The following is a 17,340-nucleotide window of genomic DNA, read 5'->3' as shown; positions in this document are numbered from 1 at the left end:
TCCACTTATTGACATGTTCCTGTCCAGATATTTTATGTGGGGAAGAGAGAATGTTTGTGTTTTTTCTACAGGATGCTACAAGAGTGTGCCAGCTGCCTGGGTGGTTGCTGAGACTTGCTGATCCTGGTTATTCAGCTCTCCTGGTTAGGGTCCCTGGAGTCATTCCTCTGCCCTGAGAGGAAGATAGAAGATGCCCCTTCATCCTTTGTCATCACAGAGATTTTGCCGTTGCTCCAGTCAGTGTTACCGCTGCGTGTGTTCCCGTCCCACTGTGGCCTACGCTCAGACTCTGTACACTGCTGCTTCCTGGAGAAGACTGGACTCCAGCTGTTGCCCCTGTCCCTTCATTTCCCTGGTGACTCTTGCTGACTTAACTGGTAACTGGTGTTGTCATTTTACAGACTGTAGCTTCACAGAAAGCTACCTGTGTAAAGCTACAGTGACTGGAGACCTCTGTCCTGGTTATACAGATCTCAGAAATGGTTCCATTGTCTGCTGGTAGTTCCAGAGAAGAATGACTGATCCTAAACTGTCCTGGAAAAGACCTTGACACTTTTGCTGCTATTGTAGCAGCCATTACTGCTGCAGACATTGTGTCAGCAGTGTCTGGAGTTATCCTCCCCCAATCTATTGTTAGACAAGTACAGTGGGTGAACTTTCTGGAGTAGTTACTAACAATTGGGAATTCAAAATTTTATTATAAGAACAGCTTGACCACGGCCCTTGGTGGTAACAGCTGAGGAGGACCATATGAGGTGCTCACTACTTATCGGGAATGGCTCTGTTTGATACAGCCCTATGCTGTGGATCAGTATTCATACCATGGTTGGTTTACAAACTCAGATCTCAACAGTAACGTGACAAGGCCGTTATCACTCAAACACTTGTGGCCATTGTACAAAGGGCCTCACATGGAATTTGGTTATCTTGTTCAGGATTTACTCTGTATCTGAGTTCCCTGCTCCTGCACCCCATGGATCTGTGTGTCCATTACACTGGGAGGAGAGGGACTCTCTCTGTATCTGAGTTCTCTGCTCCTGCACCCCATGGATCTGTGGATCCATTACACTGGGATTGAGAGAGACTCAGTGTTCCTTTGATCAGCCCTTGCACATCGCTGAGGTTTCCTCATTACACGCGATAGGGTGATCATGTCTGCTATAAAATTATATAAATTATAAGGGTGAGATGTAGAGGGCCACAATACATTCGCCACCACTAGATGGCGATGTCTTCCACTGCGCCCCACGTGGTAGGTCAGGATAGACTCTGCCATTGCAAGATGGTGCCAACCTTCGCCGCGCCAGCCGGCCCCCCCTTTCTGGAAGTTAACTGTGCGCATGTGCAAGAGTGCCTTCGTGCCAGGTCTTTGCCCACTCAGGGGCGTGCCTTATGAGATCATGGGTAACAACCAATCAGGTGTGGGTGCGCCGCACGAGGGTTTTATAAGCGCCCCATGTTGGCGCGGCGTGGCTTTTCCTCTTCTAAGATTAATAAAGTGGTCACAGTAAGGATTTCTAATGTCCGCGTGCTCCTTACCGGCGGGAGGTCACGCGCGGGACATTATTGGATATTTTATTTATTTACATTTCTCTTTTTATTTTTTATTTATTTACATTTCAACCATTTTTCAGCTCTGTTTCTTTTTCTTAACCCACCCCCTTCCAATCTCTCTCCCCCTGCTTCTGTGAGGGTGCTCCCACACATATCCACTCACTCCCAACTCACTGGCCTAGCCTTCCCGTATACACCGGATCATTAAGCCTTCACAAGATCAATGCCCTTTGCTCCCATTGATTCCAGATGAGCCCATCTTTACTACATATGCTCCTGGAGCCATGGGTCTCCTCTGGATTGTGGTTTAGTACTTGAGAGATCTGGTGGATATGACTGGCTGTTGATTTGTTCTTCACATGTAGTCACAATCTCCTTCAGGTCCTTCAGTTCCTAACTGCTCCATTGGTGTCTCCATTATCAGTCTGATAGTTGTCTACAAGCTTCCATATATGTATTCAGGCTCTGGCAGAGCTTCTCAAGAGAGAGCTACATCAGGCTCCTGTCAGCAAGCACTTTTCTTTTTTTTTTATTAATGAGTATTTCTTATATACATTTCAAGTGTTATTCCCTTTCCAGGTTTCCGGGCAAACATTCCCCTAATCCCTCCCCCTCCCCTTCTTTATGGGTGTTCTCCTCCCCATCCTCCCCCCATTGCCACCCTCCCGCCAACAATCTAATTCACTGGGGGTTCAGTCTTAGCAAGCACTTCTTGACACTAGCCATAATGTCTGGGTTTGGTGACTGCAGATAGCATGGATCCTGAGGTGGGGCAGTCTCTGGATGACCTTTCCTTTAGTCTCTGCTCCAGTTTTTATCCCCATATTTCCTTTAGATGGAACAATTCTGGGTTAAAATTTTAGACATGAATGGATAGCCCGGGGGCCTTTTATAATTTCTGGACAAGGTCTCTATATGTTTTTGCTTCCCGTTGTTTAGTATTTCATCTAATTTCATGTCCATGGGGTCCTGGGACACTTTTGTTTTCCTAACATCTTGAACTTTCTGGTGGCTAACCTCAGTTCCCCATACCTTATTCCTACACATGTCTGTTCAATTTCCTGACCCTTTTTATATCAACCCTGTCTCCTCCCATGAAAAAGCCTTTCCACTTTTTTCTGCCCCTTCATCTCTTCCTCTCAATCCCTACCACCTTCTACCACTCAAAACTATTTTGTTTTCCCTACAAAAAGGCCTGAAGCATTCACACTTTAGTCTTCCTTTTTCTTGAACTTCATATTGTGTCTAAGTTGCTTCATAGGAATTCTGAGCTTCTTTTTTGCCTACTATACTCTCATCAGGGAATACATACCATGTGTGTTCTTTTGTTAATGGGTTACATCTCGCATCATAATATTTTCTAGTTCCATCCATATGCCTATGAATTTCATGATGTTATTATTTATGGTTGAGTAGTAGTTCATTGTGTACATGTATACCATTTTCTGTATCTATTCCTCTGTTGCAGGAAATCTAACTTGTGTCTAGCTTCTGGCTATTAAAATTAAGGAAGCTATGAACATAATGGAGAATGTGTCTTTGTTTTATCTTCGAGCATCTTTTAAGTTTTTGCTCAAGAGTGGTATAGCTGGGCCATCAGGTAGCACTATATCCAATTTTCTGAGGAACCACTAGACTGATTCCCACAGAGGTTGTACCAGCTTGCAATCCCATCAACAATGGAGAAATATTCATCTTTCCATATCCTCACCATCATCTGTTCTCACCTGAGTGTTGGATCTTAGCCATTCTGGCTGGTATGAATTGGAATCTCTGGGTCAATTGATTTGCATTTCCTTAAAGACAAGAGATGTAGAGTACTTCTTTAGGTGCTTCATTCATTTTTCCTCAGTTGAGATTTTATTGTTTTGGCCCCAAGGGGTAGCTTCTTGAGTTCTTTGGACATATTATATATTAGTCCATATTGGATGGAGGATGGGGGAAGATCTTTTCCCAATCTTGAGTTACTGTTTTATCCTACTAACAGTGTCCTTTACCTAAAAGAACTTTTTAATTTTTATGAGGTAATAATTGTCAGTTCTTGATCTTAGAGCACTAGCACTTAATGCTCTGTTCAGGAAATTATCCCCTGTGTTCAAGGGTCTTCCCCACTTTCACTTCTATTAGACTCAGTGTGGCTGGTTTTATTTGGAGATTTTGGTTCACTTAGACTTGAGCTTTGTAAAGGGAGACAAGAATGGATCAAACTGCATTCTTCTATAAGCTGACCACCGGTGGAACCAGATCATTTGTGGAAAATCCCGTCTACTTTTCTACTGGATGCTTTCAATAATTTTGTCAAGGGTCAAGTGAGCACAGGTGTGAGGGGTTCATTTATAGACCTTCAATGCTATTCTACTGATCTACCTCTATGTCTCTGTACCAATACCAGACATTTTTTTTTTATCTGTGTTATGCAGCATGAGGTCAGGGATGGTGATTCCCACCTGAAGTTCTTTTATTGTTGAGGATAGTTCCAACTATCCTGTTTTGTTTTTTTTGTTGTTGTTGTTATTCCAAATGAATTTGCAAATTGTTCTCTCTACCTCTGTGAAGAATTGAGTTGGAATTTTTATGGGGATTGTATTGAATCTGTAGATTGCTTTTGCTAAGATGTTCATTTTTTACTTTATTAATCCGGCCAATCCATGGACACGGGAGATCTTTCAATCTTCTGAGACATTCTTCAATTTCTTTCTTCTGAGACTTGAAGTTCTTGTCATACAGATCATTCATTTGCTTAGTTAGAATAAAACTTAATATTTTATATTATTTGTGACTATTGTTAAGGGTATTTTTTCTGTAATTTCTTTCTCAGTCCATTTATCCGTTCAGTAGAGAAAGGGTACTGGTTTGTTTGAGTTCATTTTATATCCAGGCACATCACTGAAGTTGTTTATCATGTGAAGTTCCCAGCTGGAATTTTTGGGGCTATGTAAGTATACTATCATATCTTCTGTACATAGTGATAGCTTTTATTTTGTGGATTAGTTTAGAGAGTATTGGCTTAGGTCTTCACTGAAGGTCTGATAGAATTCTGCACTAAACCCACCTGGTCCTCAGCTTTTTTTTCTTTTTTTTTTTTTTTTTTTGGTTAGGAGACGTAATGACTGAAGCTATATCTTTATGGGGCTGTTTACATGGTTTATATGAGCACAATTTAACTTTGGTACCTGGAATCAGTCTAGAAATTTGTCCATTTCATCCAGATTTTCAAGTGATGTTGGATCCTGTTTCTCTGACCTCTTAGTCTGGATAAGGTTTTATCTACCTTGTTGATTTTCTCAAAGAACCTGCTCTTCATTTTGTTGATTCTTTGTATAGTTCTCTTTGTTTCTACTTGGTTGATTCTAGCCCTGCGTTTGATTACCTCATACTGTGTACTCCTCTTGGGAATATTTGTTTCTTTATGTTCTAGAGTATTCAGATGTTATGCTAAGCTGCTAGTGTATATTCTCACAATTTTCTTTTTTTGAGGTACTCAGAGATATGAGTTTTCCTCTAATTTATGCTTTTTTTCCTCTTAAATATGCTTTTATTCTGTCCCATAATTTTGGGTATATTCTGCTTAATTTCTTTATGTCTTCCTTGTCCAAGTTATTATCGAGTAGTTTTTTTTTCCTCTTTCAGTTCCCATGTTTATGCAGATTTATATTGTTTTTGTTGTTATTGAAGACCAACCTTGTCCATGATGCTTTGATAGGATTCATGAGATTATTTCAATCTTCTTGAATTCATTGAGTCTTGTTTTGTGACTAATTATATGGGCAATTTTTAAGAAAATACCAGTAGATATTGAGAAGACAGTATATTTTGTCTGGAGAATGGCAGCTGCCAGGCCTGAGTTAGTAGGGGCTGAATTTTTGGACAGATTTTGTGTAAATTTTGTTTTGTCGTGGAATATCTTGGTTTCACCATATACGGCAATTGATGGTTTTGCGGGGTATAGTAGCCTTTCTTGGCATTTGTGTTCTCTTAGGGTCTTCATGATATCTATTTAGGATTTTCTGGCTTTTTGACTCTGTCCAGATATCTGATGTAATTCTAATTGGTCTGACTTTATATACTGCTTGGCCTATTTCCTTTCCTGCTTTTAATATTCTTTGCTTTTTGTATCTGTTTGCTTGATTATTATGAGAAGAAAAGAATGTTTTTCTGGTCCAATTTATTTGGGATTCTGTAGACTTGTGGTATTTTCATGTGCATATCTTTCTTTAGTCTTGATACATTTTCTTCTATAATTTTGTTGAAGTTATTTACTTTACATTTGAGTTGGAAATCTTTGCTTAACCATTATCCTTAGTTTTAGTATTCTCATTTTGTCTTGAGTTTTCTGAATGTTTTGTGTTAGAAGTTTTTTTTTTTGTATTTTGCATATTCTTTGACTCTTCTGTCAAGGTTTTCTACCAGTATCTTCTTCACCTGATATTCTTTCTTCTATTTCTTCTATTATGTAGGTGAACTATAACTCCTGCTCTCTTTCCTAGGTTTTCTAACTCCAGAGTTGTCTCCCTTTGTGATTTTGTTATTGTTTCTATTTCCATTTTAGATCCTGGATGCGTTTGTTCAATTCTTTCACCTGTTCAGTTTTGTTTTCCTGTATTTCTTTAAGGGACTTATGTGTTTCCTCTTTAATGACTTCTAACTGTTCACATGTATTCTCCTGCATTTCCTTAAGGGAGTTATTTATATCTCTTTCAATGTCCTCTATTCTGATCATGAGATGTGATTTTTTTTAATCAGAATCTTGGTTTTCTAGTATGTAAGGTTATTCAGGTCTTACTGTGTTGGGAGAACTGGGTTCTGATGATGCTAAGTTGCTTATTTTATTGGGCCTGCCTCTCTCCATATAGTTATCTCTAGTGTGAGCTGTTCTTGCTAACTCTGACTGTAGCTTGTCTTTCCTGTGAGCCTGTAATCATAAGTGCAACAGCACTTTTGGGAGACCAGCTCTCTCTGGGTTGTAATGTACTGCACTGTATTATAATCTTAGGTCTCTCTGCACTCCTGAGTGATCAGGTCTCTCTGTTGAGATTTGAGTATGGAGAGCTATGGCATACGGTAAACTCCGAGTCATTTGTAAGTACGAGAAAGACCCTGTCCCCAGATGCTCTTTAGTTCCTGTGTCCTATGGGTTCCTGGCAGGTCCTACTTGGGCCATTTATTAGAGAAATATTGGTGGTCTTTCCTGTGATCTTAGGTATGTCAGCACTCCTTGGAGACCAGCTCTCTAAGATTTGAGTGGGTATTTTCTTTTTTTTTTTTAAGATATTGCCTTCTCTCATTTAAAATATTATCTTCATGCCTCTTATTTTAATTTTGTGAACATCTACCATCTGTCAATCTATCTATCTATCTATCTATCTATCTATCTATCTATCTATCTATAATCTATCAAGCTATCTATCTATTACATTCAATCTGTAATTTTGTCTTTCTTTTTTTCTACATATCTCTCTGTCTGTAAAATGAAATCCACACATGCATTGGATAATAACTTTGGACTTTTACATTGAGAGTATATGGGCTGAGTTTATAGTTTAGCTGGATGAATGCTTGACAAACCTGTAAAAAAATGTTTTTTTTCTATTTCCAGTACTGTATGAACTGAATTTTGTAATATAGACTTCTAAGCCTAACACAAAGAAGTGGAAGCAGAAGAATTTTTGAATGTTAAAATTCTCAGTTATAAAATGAGTTTGAAGTCATCCTAGATTATTTGTGGCCCTGTATCTCATCTTGAAAAAAACATATGAGAGAATGTGTTTATGATCTATGACAGTATGTTTCAATTTATATAGAAGATATTTTGTCAAGGTCCAGCTTCAGTGTGAGGAGTATCCTGAGAAAGAGGGAATGGAAATGACACTTATTTAATAATGACTTGGTTTTAGTAATTGATGCAAGTGGTCAGCTCAAGTGCTTTCTCTTAACTTGAGAATTCTCATCACTCTTCCTTCTTTTATTTTCTGACCACAGCCAGTCTTTTATTTACTAAAGTTCATTATCAAGGCTTTAATTATTGTTAATATAATCCTTTTTTAAAAAAATTCCTAAATTTATGTAAATATTATGAGACCCAAACCAATAGTCCCAACTCCCACTTCCATAAAACAGAAACTAAATGCAAAGCCAAAGCACAGTTTCTCATAGGGTTTACATACTCTATTTTTCACAGGTAGCTGGGCAAAACCCTTGCACTTTCCTGATAAAAGCAGACAGCAGTCTTTAGTAACTATTTCTATGTAGAAACAGAGAGTTGAATGAGTAATAAAGGTAAGATTACTTTTTACAAAGTGGTCAAATGATTACAAGCAAAGCATCCAGCTCTCTCTAATGTCTGTCTAGGCATTGTTATCTACAATTTTTTTAAGTAGCTAGCGCAATGCAATACTAATTTTTTCATGCTTATACCTCATCTTCAAATTCTCTAATCTTTGTTTCTCTACCCTTGCAATTTTATAGCCTCAAATACTCTCCCAATACTGTTCATTTCTAAAACTTATGCAACCATTTCTCCTATAAAATAAACCCATCTATCATTTGCTTATACTTTACAGATTTCTTTTCCTACCCATGCCTTTTTTGCTTCAGACTACTTTAACTTTCTATCCTTCATGCCTTCAAATTCACCCTTTCTAATTAATGCAGCAATCATTGGACTGGATTGTGTGTATATCTTCTCATAATGTCAAATTCAAGGCCACAACTGGAAAAAAAATATTTCCACAAAGGAACATGAAGGCTTTTATGTCCTCTTTGGCTATATTGTCTACATCATTTCACATGGGTCCTAAAGAGCAATTGTAAGACCTGTTCCTTGTCCTCCATGGTCTCATGACTATATTCATTATTCATTCCTGAGAATGAATGAAAATATGTTTCATTTACTATGGCATGTTTAGTTTTGAGTAATAGGGGAAGTTTATTCCCCAAAATGAGAGGTTGGAAGCAAAATAGAAGAGACAGCAGATTAGTGTCAAACCATCAGCACAGTTTAGAATACATGGGGATTGTGAGGATCGATGTACTGGTGATACCCAGAGGCAGAGACTGTGTCATATCTTCCCTTATGCAGCCATGCTGAACCCAGGAATATTTGTATCTGAAAGTTTGACTTTCCACTGGGAGTTAGGGAGTCAAATCACAATGGATATTGACATATTATAACATGATATATTTTTCATATTCTATGGCCTTCATTACTGAAGATTAGTACAGAAATAAAATTGAGATATTAATGACTTTCATATAAGAATATTGTGGAATTTCTTTTGCTTAACATTCCCTCTTGAAGGAAGAAAGTGGTAGCCACGATCCATGAAGCAATCACAACTCACAATTTTGAGAAAAAACATTGAAATTTACCTGAGTTTTCAATGACCATCCAAGACTATACAAACATTAAGCCATTGTTAGTGAGAAAGTGCGTTGACCAGATATAAATCTTCCATGTAGTGCTGATAGGTTATAGCTCATGTAGCTTTCATTAGTTATTAATGATGCTGTTATGGGATTTTCAGTGATGTACCTGCCTTTAATTTATCCATAACCATGTATGTAACCTAAATAAACACACTGGTTCAATAGGCTAGATTTGGTGAAGTTATTCATTTGGTCTACCAGTGGTATAATCTGAAGTGAATAGATATTAGCTCAAATTTTCCTAAGTCACAAAAAAGCCCCTGTTGAATATAATCAGATTAAGGAATTAGCGGAATCAGTTAGAAAGTATGGAGTCACGGCCAACTTTACTCTAACACAACTCGACAGGTTGGCCATGACAGCATTGACACCAGCTGATTGGCAGATGATTGCTAAGGCAGCCCTTGCCAGCATGGGCCAATACATGGAATGGAAAGCACTCTGGTATGAGGCAGCCCAAACACAGGCCAGAGCGAATGCTACGGACTTAATACCTGAGCAACAAGAATGGACTTTCGAACTCTTAACAGGACAGGGCTGCTTTGCAGCTGATCAGTCTGCCTACCACTGGAGCGCCTATGCTCAGGTCTCCAGCACGGCTATTAGAGCCTGGAAGGCACTGTCCAGGAGAGGAGGGATTGATAATCAACTTACAAAAATCATTCAGGGACCCCAGGAAAATTTCTCAGATTTTGTAGCTAGAATGACAGAGGCTGCAGGACGAATCTTTGGTGATCCTGAACAAGCAGCACCACTAATAGAACAGCTCGTTTTCGAGCAAGCCACCCAGGAGTGCCGAACAGCCATAGCCCCCCAGAGAAATAAAGGGCTACAGGATTGGCTTAGAGTTTGCAGGGAACTCAATATTCTCCAGTTCCAGGGACGCCCCGTTAAAGGGACGGATAAAAGATCATGCTTTCAATGTGGGAAAACAGGCCATATAAAAAGAGACTGCAGGATGACAAAAAGAGACAGGGGGTCTGCAACCCTCTGTGTCCGATATGGCAAAGGCTACCATAGGGCTGACCAGTGCCGACCAGTGAGAGACATTAAAGGGAAATTACTCCCTCCTTTGGAGACTCGACCTAATGAGATGTCAAAAAACGGGCTGGTGGGCCCCCGGTCCCAGGGCCCTCAAAGATATGGGAACCGCTTTCACAGGGCCACGACCCCGGCAGAGGAGGTCCCCCAAGAGGCAACACAAAATTGGACCTGCGTGCCGCCTCAAACTTCTTTCTAATGCCCCAGATGGGCATTCAGCCAATTCCTGCTCAGACTGTGGGGCCTCTACCCCCGGGAACCATAGGCCTTGTCCTTGGGAGAGGATCTCTCACCCTACAAGGACTGCTAGTCCATCCAGGCCTTGTTGAAGCTCAGCGCTCTCTTGATATTCAGATTCTTTGTTCAAGTCCCCATGGGTTTTTTTTTCCATAAGTAAAGGAGATAGAATAGCACAGTTATTACTCCTTCTGTGCTCCCAGGCCATGATACAGGATACCAAGGGACCCATGGGGTCCACTGGTCATGATTCGGCATATTTGGTGGTTCACCTTAACAACCGCCCAAAATTGAGCTTAGAAATTAATGGAAAGAAATTCGAAGGCATACTGGATACTGGGGCTGATAAAAGTATAATTTCCTCAAAATGGTGGCCTCAATCATGGCCTACCACAAAATCTTCTCACTCACTACAAGGATTAGGCTACCAGTCATGCCCTATGATCAGCTCTGCCACTCTAACTTGGACAACTGCCGATGGCCGACAGGGACAATTTATTCCTTATGTACTTCCCCTGCCTGTTAATCTTTGGGGGAGGGATGTTATGCAGACCATGGGACTGACCTTATCTAATGAATACCCCCCACAAGTGGCCCACATGATGTCAAGGATGGGCTATAAGGAAGGGAAAGTCCTAGGGCGATTAGAACAGGGTTGTCTCACGCCCATTGAACCGATTGCCAACCCCCTTAAACAAGCCCTGGGTTTTTCCTAGGCGCCATTGGGGCAGCACGACCCATACCATGGAGGACTGAGGACACGGTGTGGGTTCCCCAATGGCCATTAACCTCTGAGAAATTACAGGCAGCTACAGGACTGGTGGATGAACAATTAAGATTGGGACATTTGGAGCCCTCCACCTCTCCTTGGAACACCCCAATTTTTGTAATAAGGAAAAAATCAGGAAAATGGCGACTACTCCATGACTTGAGGGCCATTAACGATCAGATGGAATCCCTTAGACCCATTCAGCGGGGCCTTCCTATACTCTCGGACCTACAAAAAGATTGGAATTTGGTAATAATAGATATCAAGGATTGTTTTTTCTCTATTCTGCTTTACCCCCTGATAGGCCCAGGTTTGCTTTTACTGTCCCATCAATTAATCATACTGAACCTGATAAAAGATACCAGTGGAAGGTCCTACCTCAGGGCATGGCCAACAGCCCTACGATGTGTCAGTTATATGTTCAGGAAGCCCTCAAACCAGTCAGGGAGACCTATCCAAATTTACTGTTAATCCATTACATGGATGATATATTGAAGTGTCATAAAGACTTAGAATTACTCAAACAAGCCTATTCCTTATTACAAAAAAACCCTTAAACAATGGGACTTACATATTGCTACAGAAAAGGTCCAAATTGCTGACACAGGTCATTTTCTAGGATCCATTATTTTCCCTGATAAGATTATACCCCAGAAATTGGAAATCCGTAGAGACCACCTCCATACTCTTAATGACTTTCAGAAGCTCTTGGGAGATATCGACTGGTTGAGACCATTTTTGAAAATCCCTTTTGCGGAATTAAAACCTTTGTTCGAAATATTGGAAGGGGACGGCCACATCACCTCCCCTCGTGTGCTAACTCCTGCTGCAACCAAGGCCTTACTAAAAGTAGAAGATGCCATAAAACAGGCCCAATTACAACGCATTGATTGGTCTCTACCTTTTTCACTCTGTGTACTAGATACCAAGGATTTACCCACTGCCGTTTTATGGCAACAAGGTCCACTGTTATGGATCCATCCACATGCTTCCCCTGTGAAGATTGTTGATTGGTATCCAGCCGCAGTAGCACATCTGGCTATTAAGGGCCTAAAAGCTGCCATCTGTCATTTTGGGACTCCACCCCAATCCTTGATTATCCCATATACACCCTACCAGGTCCAAACTCTAGCCGCTACCTCTGATGATTGGGCAGTGCTGCTCACATCCTTTACAGGGAAGATAGATAATCATTTTCCTAAACACCCCCTATTGTGTTTTGCAAGATCACAACCTATTGTTTTCCCTCGCGTCACATCCCACAGACCATTAAAGGAGGGGATAACGGTGTATACGGATGGGTCAAAAACAGGGGTGGGAGTATATGTGGCCAACTCCCAAGTATTCTCACGACAATATTTTGAAACCTCACCCCAAGTGGTAGAATGCCTAGTGGTCATGGGGGTCATTGAAAAATTCCAGGTTCCTCTAAATATTGTATCAGATTCGTCCTATGTGGTTAATGCTGTTAGTATTCTTGAAACCGCCGGTATAATTAAAACCACTAGTAAGGTGGCAGATATTTTCTGAAAAATCCAAATTATCCTATTAAATAGAAGATTCCCTGTATACATTACTCATATACGGGCCCATTCTGGACTCCCTGGCCCAATGAGTTCAGAGAATGATTTGGCTGACAAAGCCACAAAAATGATAGCTGTGGCCCTGGCCTCTCCTTTAGAGGCCGCTAAAGCCTTTCATGGCAATTTCCATGTCACCTCAGAAACTTTATGCCGCCGCTTCTCTATAACTAGAAAAGAGGCACGTGATATAGTCACCCAATGCCAACAGTGCTGCCAGTTCCTCCCAGTTCCTCACATCGGGGTCAATCCGAGAGGAATACAGCCATTGCAAATCTGGCAAATGGATGTTACTCATAATTCTACTTTTGGAAAATTACAGTATGTGCATGTATCTATAGACACATGTTCTGGCATTCTACATGCCACCCCAATTACAGGAGAAAAAACAACACATGTCATTCAGCACTGCCTTGAAGCATGGAGTGCTTGGGGAAAGCCAAAATGCATAAAAACTGACAATGGACCCGCCTACACATCTCAAAAATTCCGTCAGTTTTGTGCTCAGATGCAGGTTACCCACCTGACGGGCCTGCCCTACAACCCTCAAGGACAGGGAATCATAGACCGTGCTTATCGGACGCTCAAATCATATTTAATAAAACAAAGAAGGGGAATTATGATAGAACTCCCTCCAACACCCCGAGTGGCCACTGCTCTGGCCCTTTTTACCTTAAATTTTTTAAATCTTGATGAAGCTGGACAAACAGCGGCTGAGCGACATTGCTCAGAGCCCAAGAGGACAAAAGAATTAGTCAAATGGAAGGATGTATTAACAAATGAAAGGAAAGGCCCTGATCCTGTTTTAATAAGATCCAGGGGAGCTGTCTGTGTTTTTCCACAGGACAATGAAAATCCCATATGGATCCCAGGACAACTTACTTGGAGCATCACAGCAAGTGATCAAGACGGGACTGGGACTCCTGCACCTCCTCACTCTTCTTCCATGGATGCCAGCAACGGTGCAGGGCAAGCTACGATGGGGAATAATGTCAACCTTTCTACTCCCGATGCCGGTGAGGTACCACTAACAGGGATTTAGAGTTGGCCTATTTACCTAAGGATCCACAGGTTGAACGACTAAAAGAAAATAGGACTATTCCCCTTAAGGGCAGCCTTTGTTTTGGCATATTCAACAAAACATCTTTTGATCTCCCTTGCATTATGCTATATAATCAATCTTCTGCTTGGTTAAGGGAGGCCACATGGGGAACTGGTGAGGAGGACATTGTGGCTAATGCCACAGTTCTCTATGGTGGTGGCCTTACATTGCGTTAATGGTAGCTGCACTGATCTTATGCCCATGGCGATGCTACTTGGAGGAAAGGGCGAAAAGGGACGGTTGTCATTTTCCTGGATGGGGAACATCAAACCTGCTGCCTCTGTCTGGACAGCTACTCATATAAAATATCGCAGTAGTTACCCGCATGCCTCGCTTTATCCCGATACCTGTTGATGCCCTGGGGACCATGACCTTATTTAGAGAAAAAAGAGATTTTGGTATTTCTGCAATTATTGCTGGCATTATTGCTACGACAGCAGTCATTGCCTCGGTTACTGCCTCGGCATTGGCCTTGTCAAATTCAGTACAGACAACCCAAACTATCAATGATTTATCGGCCACCATCTCTGTGGCTCAGGACAGACAGACCTCGGCCAATACTCAGACATAGGGAGGCCTTATGCTTGTCAACCAACGTATAGATCTGGTCCGAGAGCAATTAGACATTCTATGGCAACTGGCCCGGCTTGGCTGTGAGCAAAAACTCCCAGGCCTTTGTGTCACCTCCATATAATATGACAAATTTACCCGAGCTGCTAATCTGTCTAAAAGTCTTTCACAGCATCTGTTACAGAATTGGACCTCGGAGTTTGAACAGACACTTCGAGAGCTGAGAGCGACCATCATTCAAGTAAATTCTACCCGACTGGACCTGTCTTTGACGGAGGGATTGTTGTCCTGGATCACCTCAGCAGTCTCTTATTTCAAGGAATGGGTGGGAGTGGGACTTTTTGGAGTGATCCTCTGCTGTGGATTAGTGTTACTCCTCTGGTTGCTTTGCAAATTGAGATCTCAAACAAGAAAGGACAAAGTAGTGATCGCCCAGGCGCTTGTAGCCCTTGAACAAGGAGCGTCAGCCGATATCTGGTTGACCATGCTCAAGCAACAGGTCACTGGCTGGACAGCTCTTGCACTCCTAGAACCTCAGTTCATTGCACAGGATTAGAGTGTCCGGCTTGAGCAGCCCATGAGGGGTGACGAGCTTAGCATCTCACAGGGAAGTTCTACCAAATACGCTCCCTGGAAGGCATGTCATATTACATGAGGGTTTCTGCCCCAGTTTTCCCTCCCTCGAAAAATGGCAGTGCGACGGGTCGGGAGTGCCCTGGGTCCCAACAACAGCCTAAGGGTATCTCTCATGTACAGGTTCACCAACTTTGTACGAGGATATGACCTCTGTCTTCGCCCTCCTATATCTGGGTGTCCTGTTTGCTTAAAAAAACAGAAAAGGGGGAGATGTGAGGAGCTGTCCGAGGAGCTGTCCTCACATATGTGAGGAGCTGTCCTCACAAACTCCATTACAAGATGGCACCGGCATCCGGCAGAACGCACCTAGTAAAAAGGGCAATACGCAGGCACCTGGTAACTTCCCTATTCAAAGGGACACGTACGTTTTGGTACGTCATCTGGCATAATTGGCAGCGACCAGTCAGAGAGTGACACGTCCTAGGCAAGGATAGTTTCCTATATAAGGGACGGTTATTGCTCACTCGGCGTCTCTGCACTGTAAGCTTATGCTCTCCCTCTCAAGACGCATTAAAGCTTTTCTGCAGTAGGATCCTGTGTGTGCCGCATCGTTCCTGCTGGCGAGACGTAGCGCGGGACAAGGCTAGATTTGGTGAAGTTATTCATTTGGTCTACCAGTGGTATAATCTGAAGTGAATAGATATTAGCTCAAATTTTCCTAAGTCACAAAAAAGGGATAAATATTATCCATGGCAGAGAGAACTTATCCCAGAGTCTCCTCTAACTTGGAGTCGTCTCTATTCTATCCCTGTTGAGGTCAAAGCTACCTTATGCTGAGATCAGTTGAGAAATCAGTTTGATTTGTTAAAAATCAAAGATATTTAACAAAAATTTATATGGTATAAATCTTCAATTTTGTACTTCTTTATAAAAAATACCTTCCAGTTTGGATAAGGCAAACATTGCCATTCCTAGAACAGTTTTTCTTTCAACTCTGCGATCCCATGATCCTTATTTTATTTTTGCCACAATGGGTTATTTCTCTGAGAGAATCTACAAAATTGCATTACTGCCATGGCTCATTAAACACATTTGTACAAATACCCATGGCATAATTCCACAAAAAATAAGTGTATACACTTTTGATCTGAAGATTTAATCATCCCCAAAGGCAAGGTATACTTCTTTCAAACTAATTTCATTAAACAATGGAGCAAGTTCTCTCCATGAACTCACTGAATTCAGAGATGATTTCTCTTATTTTCAAGTAATAGAAACAGAGATTAATGCATAACCATTTTTTTATGGACATTTTATTCCAAATGACTAATAATGTTGAATGCATACCACACCAAGTTGACACTAAAGCCATAAAGAATTAGTTTATGTCACTAAAATATTTGCAATTGTTTTATGTCTGGTAGACATTGTGTGTGTGTGTGTGTGTGTGTGTGTGTGTGTGTGTGTGTGTGTGTGAGAGAGAGAGAGAGAGAGAGAGAGAGAGAGAGAGAGAGAGAGAGAGAGAGAGAACAAGAGATAGTATCTGTGAGTATATGCACATATCATGTCAGGGATGTGTGCGAATACCAGAGGACAGCTTTTAAAGTTAGTCAGCACCTTCACATTGTTTGAGGCAGTATTTCTGATCTATGGTTTCAAAACCTACGCTTGCTGGCTTGTGCTTGTGAAGTTCATGATACCTCATGATTTCTTATTTCTCAATTTGCCTACTGGGGTTTACAAATATATGCAACACTGCAACTGGGTTTATGTGCTGCATTGGAATCCAAATGCTGGTACAACACTTTGTCAAAAATATAATATTCTTTGTGCCAAGTTATTTGGTTTCCATCTCTGCATGCATTAGTATCATCAACATTGCTAAGTTTAATTTTCTTTTATTTTTTGTTCTGTCTTTTTTTTTAATCTTCTTGTGTCTCAAACTGTAAATAATGACCATTGGGAAATAGACCAATTTGTGATCAGTCAGGGCTAATGAAATGAGTATGTTACAAATGGTACTCATTATATTGGTTTACATGATAAGAGCTAGGTAGCACAACAATGCTGACTTCAACATGAACACTGAACATCTAGTAGCTGACTTAATACCCACGTCTCCATGGGAGTTCAACATCCAACAATTTTTAAAATTACTCACTCTATTCATTTACATCTCAAATGATCTCCTACTTCCTAGTTATCCCTCCCCAAAACCAATATACTACATCTGCTCAATCTTTCCTCCCTGTTGCCTCTCTTAGCTTGATCCTCCATGGACACTCTCTTGCACCACTGCTCCAGCATCCCTCTACAATGAGACTTTAAAACTCCACACGACCAAGGGTCTTCCTTCTGATTGATGTCAGAAAAGCCATCCCATGATATATGTATCTATGGAGTCATGGATCTCTCCCTGTATATTCTTTGGTTAGTGCTCTTGTCAATGGGAGCACTGGGTGGTTTGGCCCAATGACAGTGCTCTT

General features: G+C 41.2%; 1 pseudogene; it reads left to right on the top strand.

Moving 5' to 3' along the window:
* The first annotated feature begins 9,334 nt into the window (after positions 1–9,334).
* Positions 9,335–10,219, top strand: LOC148001538 (igE-binding protein pseudogene; annotated as a pseudogene).
* Positions 10,220–17,340: the final 7,121 nt, after the last annotated feature.

This window comes from Rattus norvegicus, chromosome 13 (assembly GCF_021556685.1).
Source record: "Rattus norvegicus strain SHRSP/BbbUtx chromosome 13, alternate assembly SHRSP_T2T, whole genome shotgun sequence".
NCBI classification, from domain to species: Eukaryota; Metazoa; Chordata; class Mammalia; order Rodentia; family Muridae; genus Rattus; species Rattus norvegicus.
The sequence above is the reverse complement of the archived record's forward strand: the minus strand, read 5'-3'. Positions and strand labels throughout refer to the sequence as shown.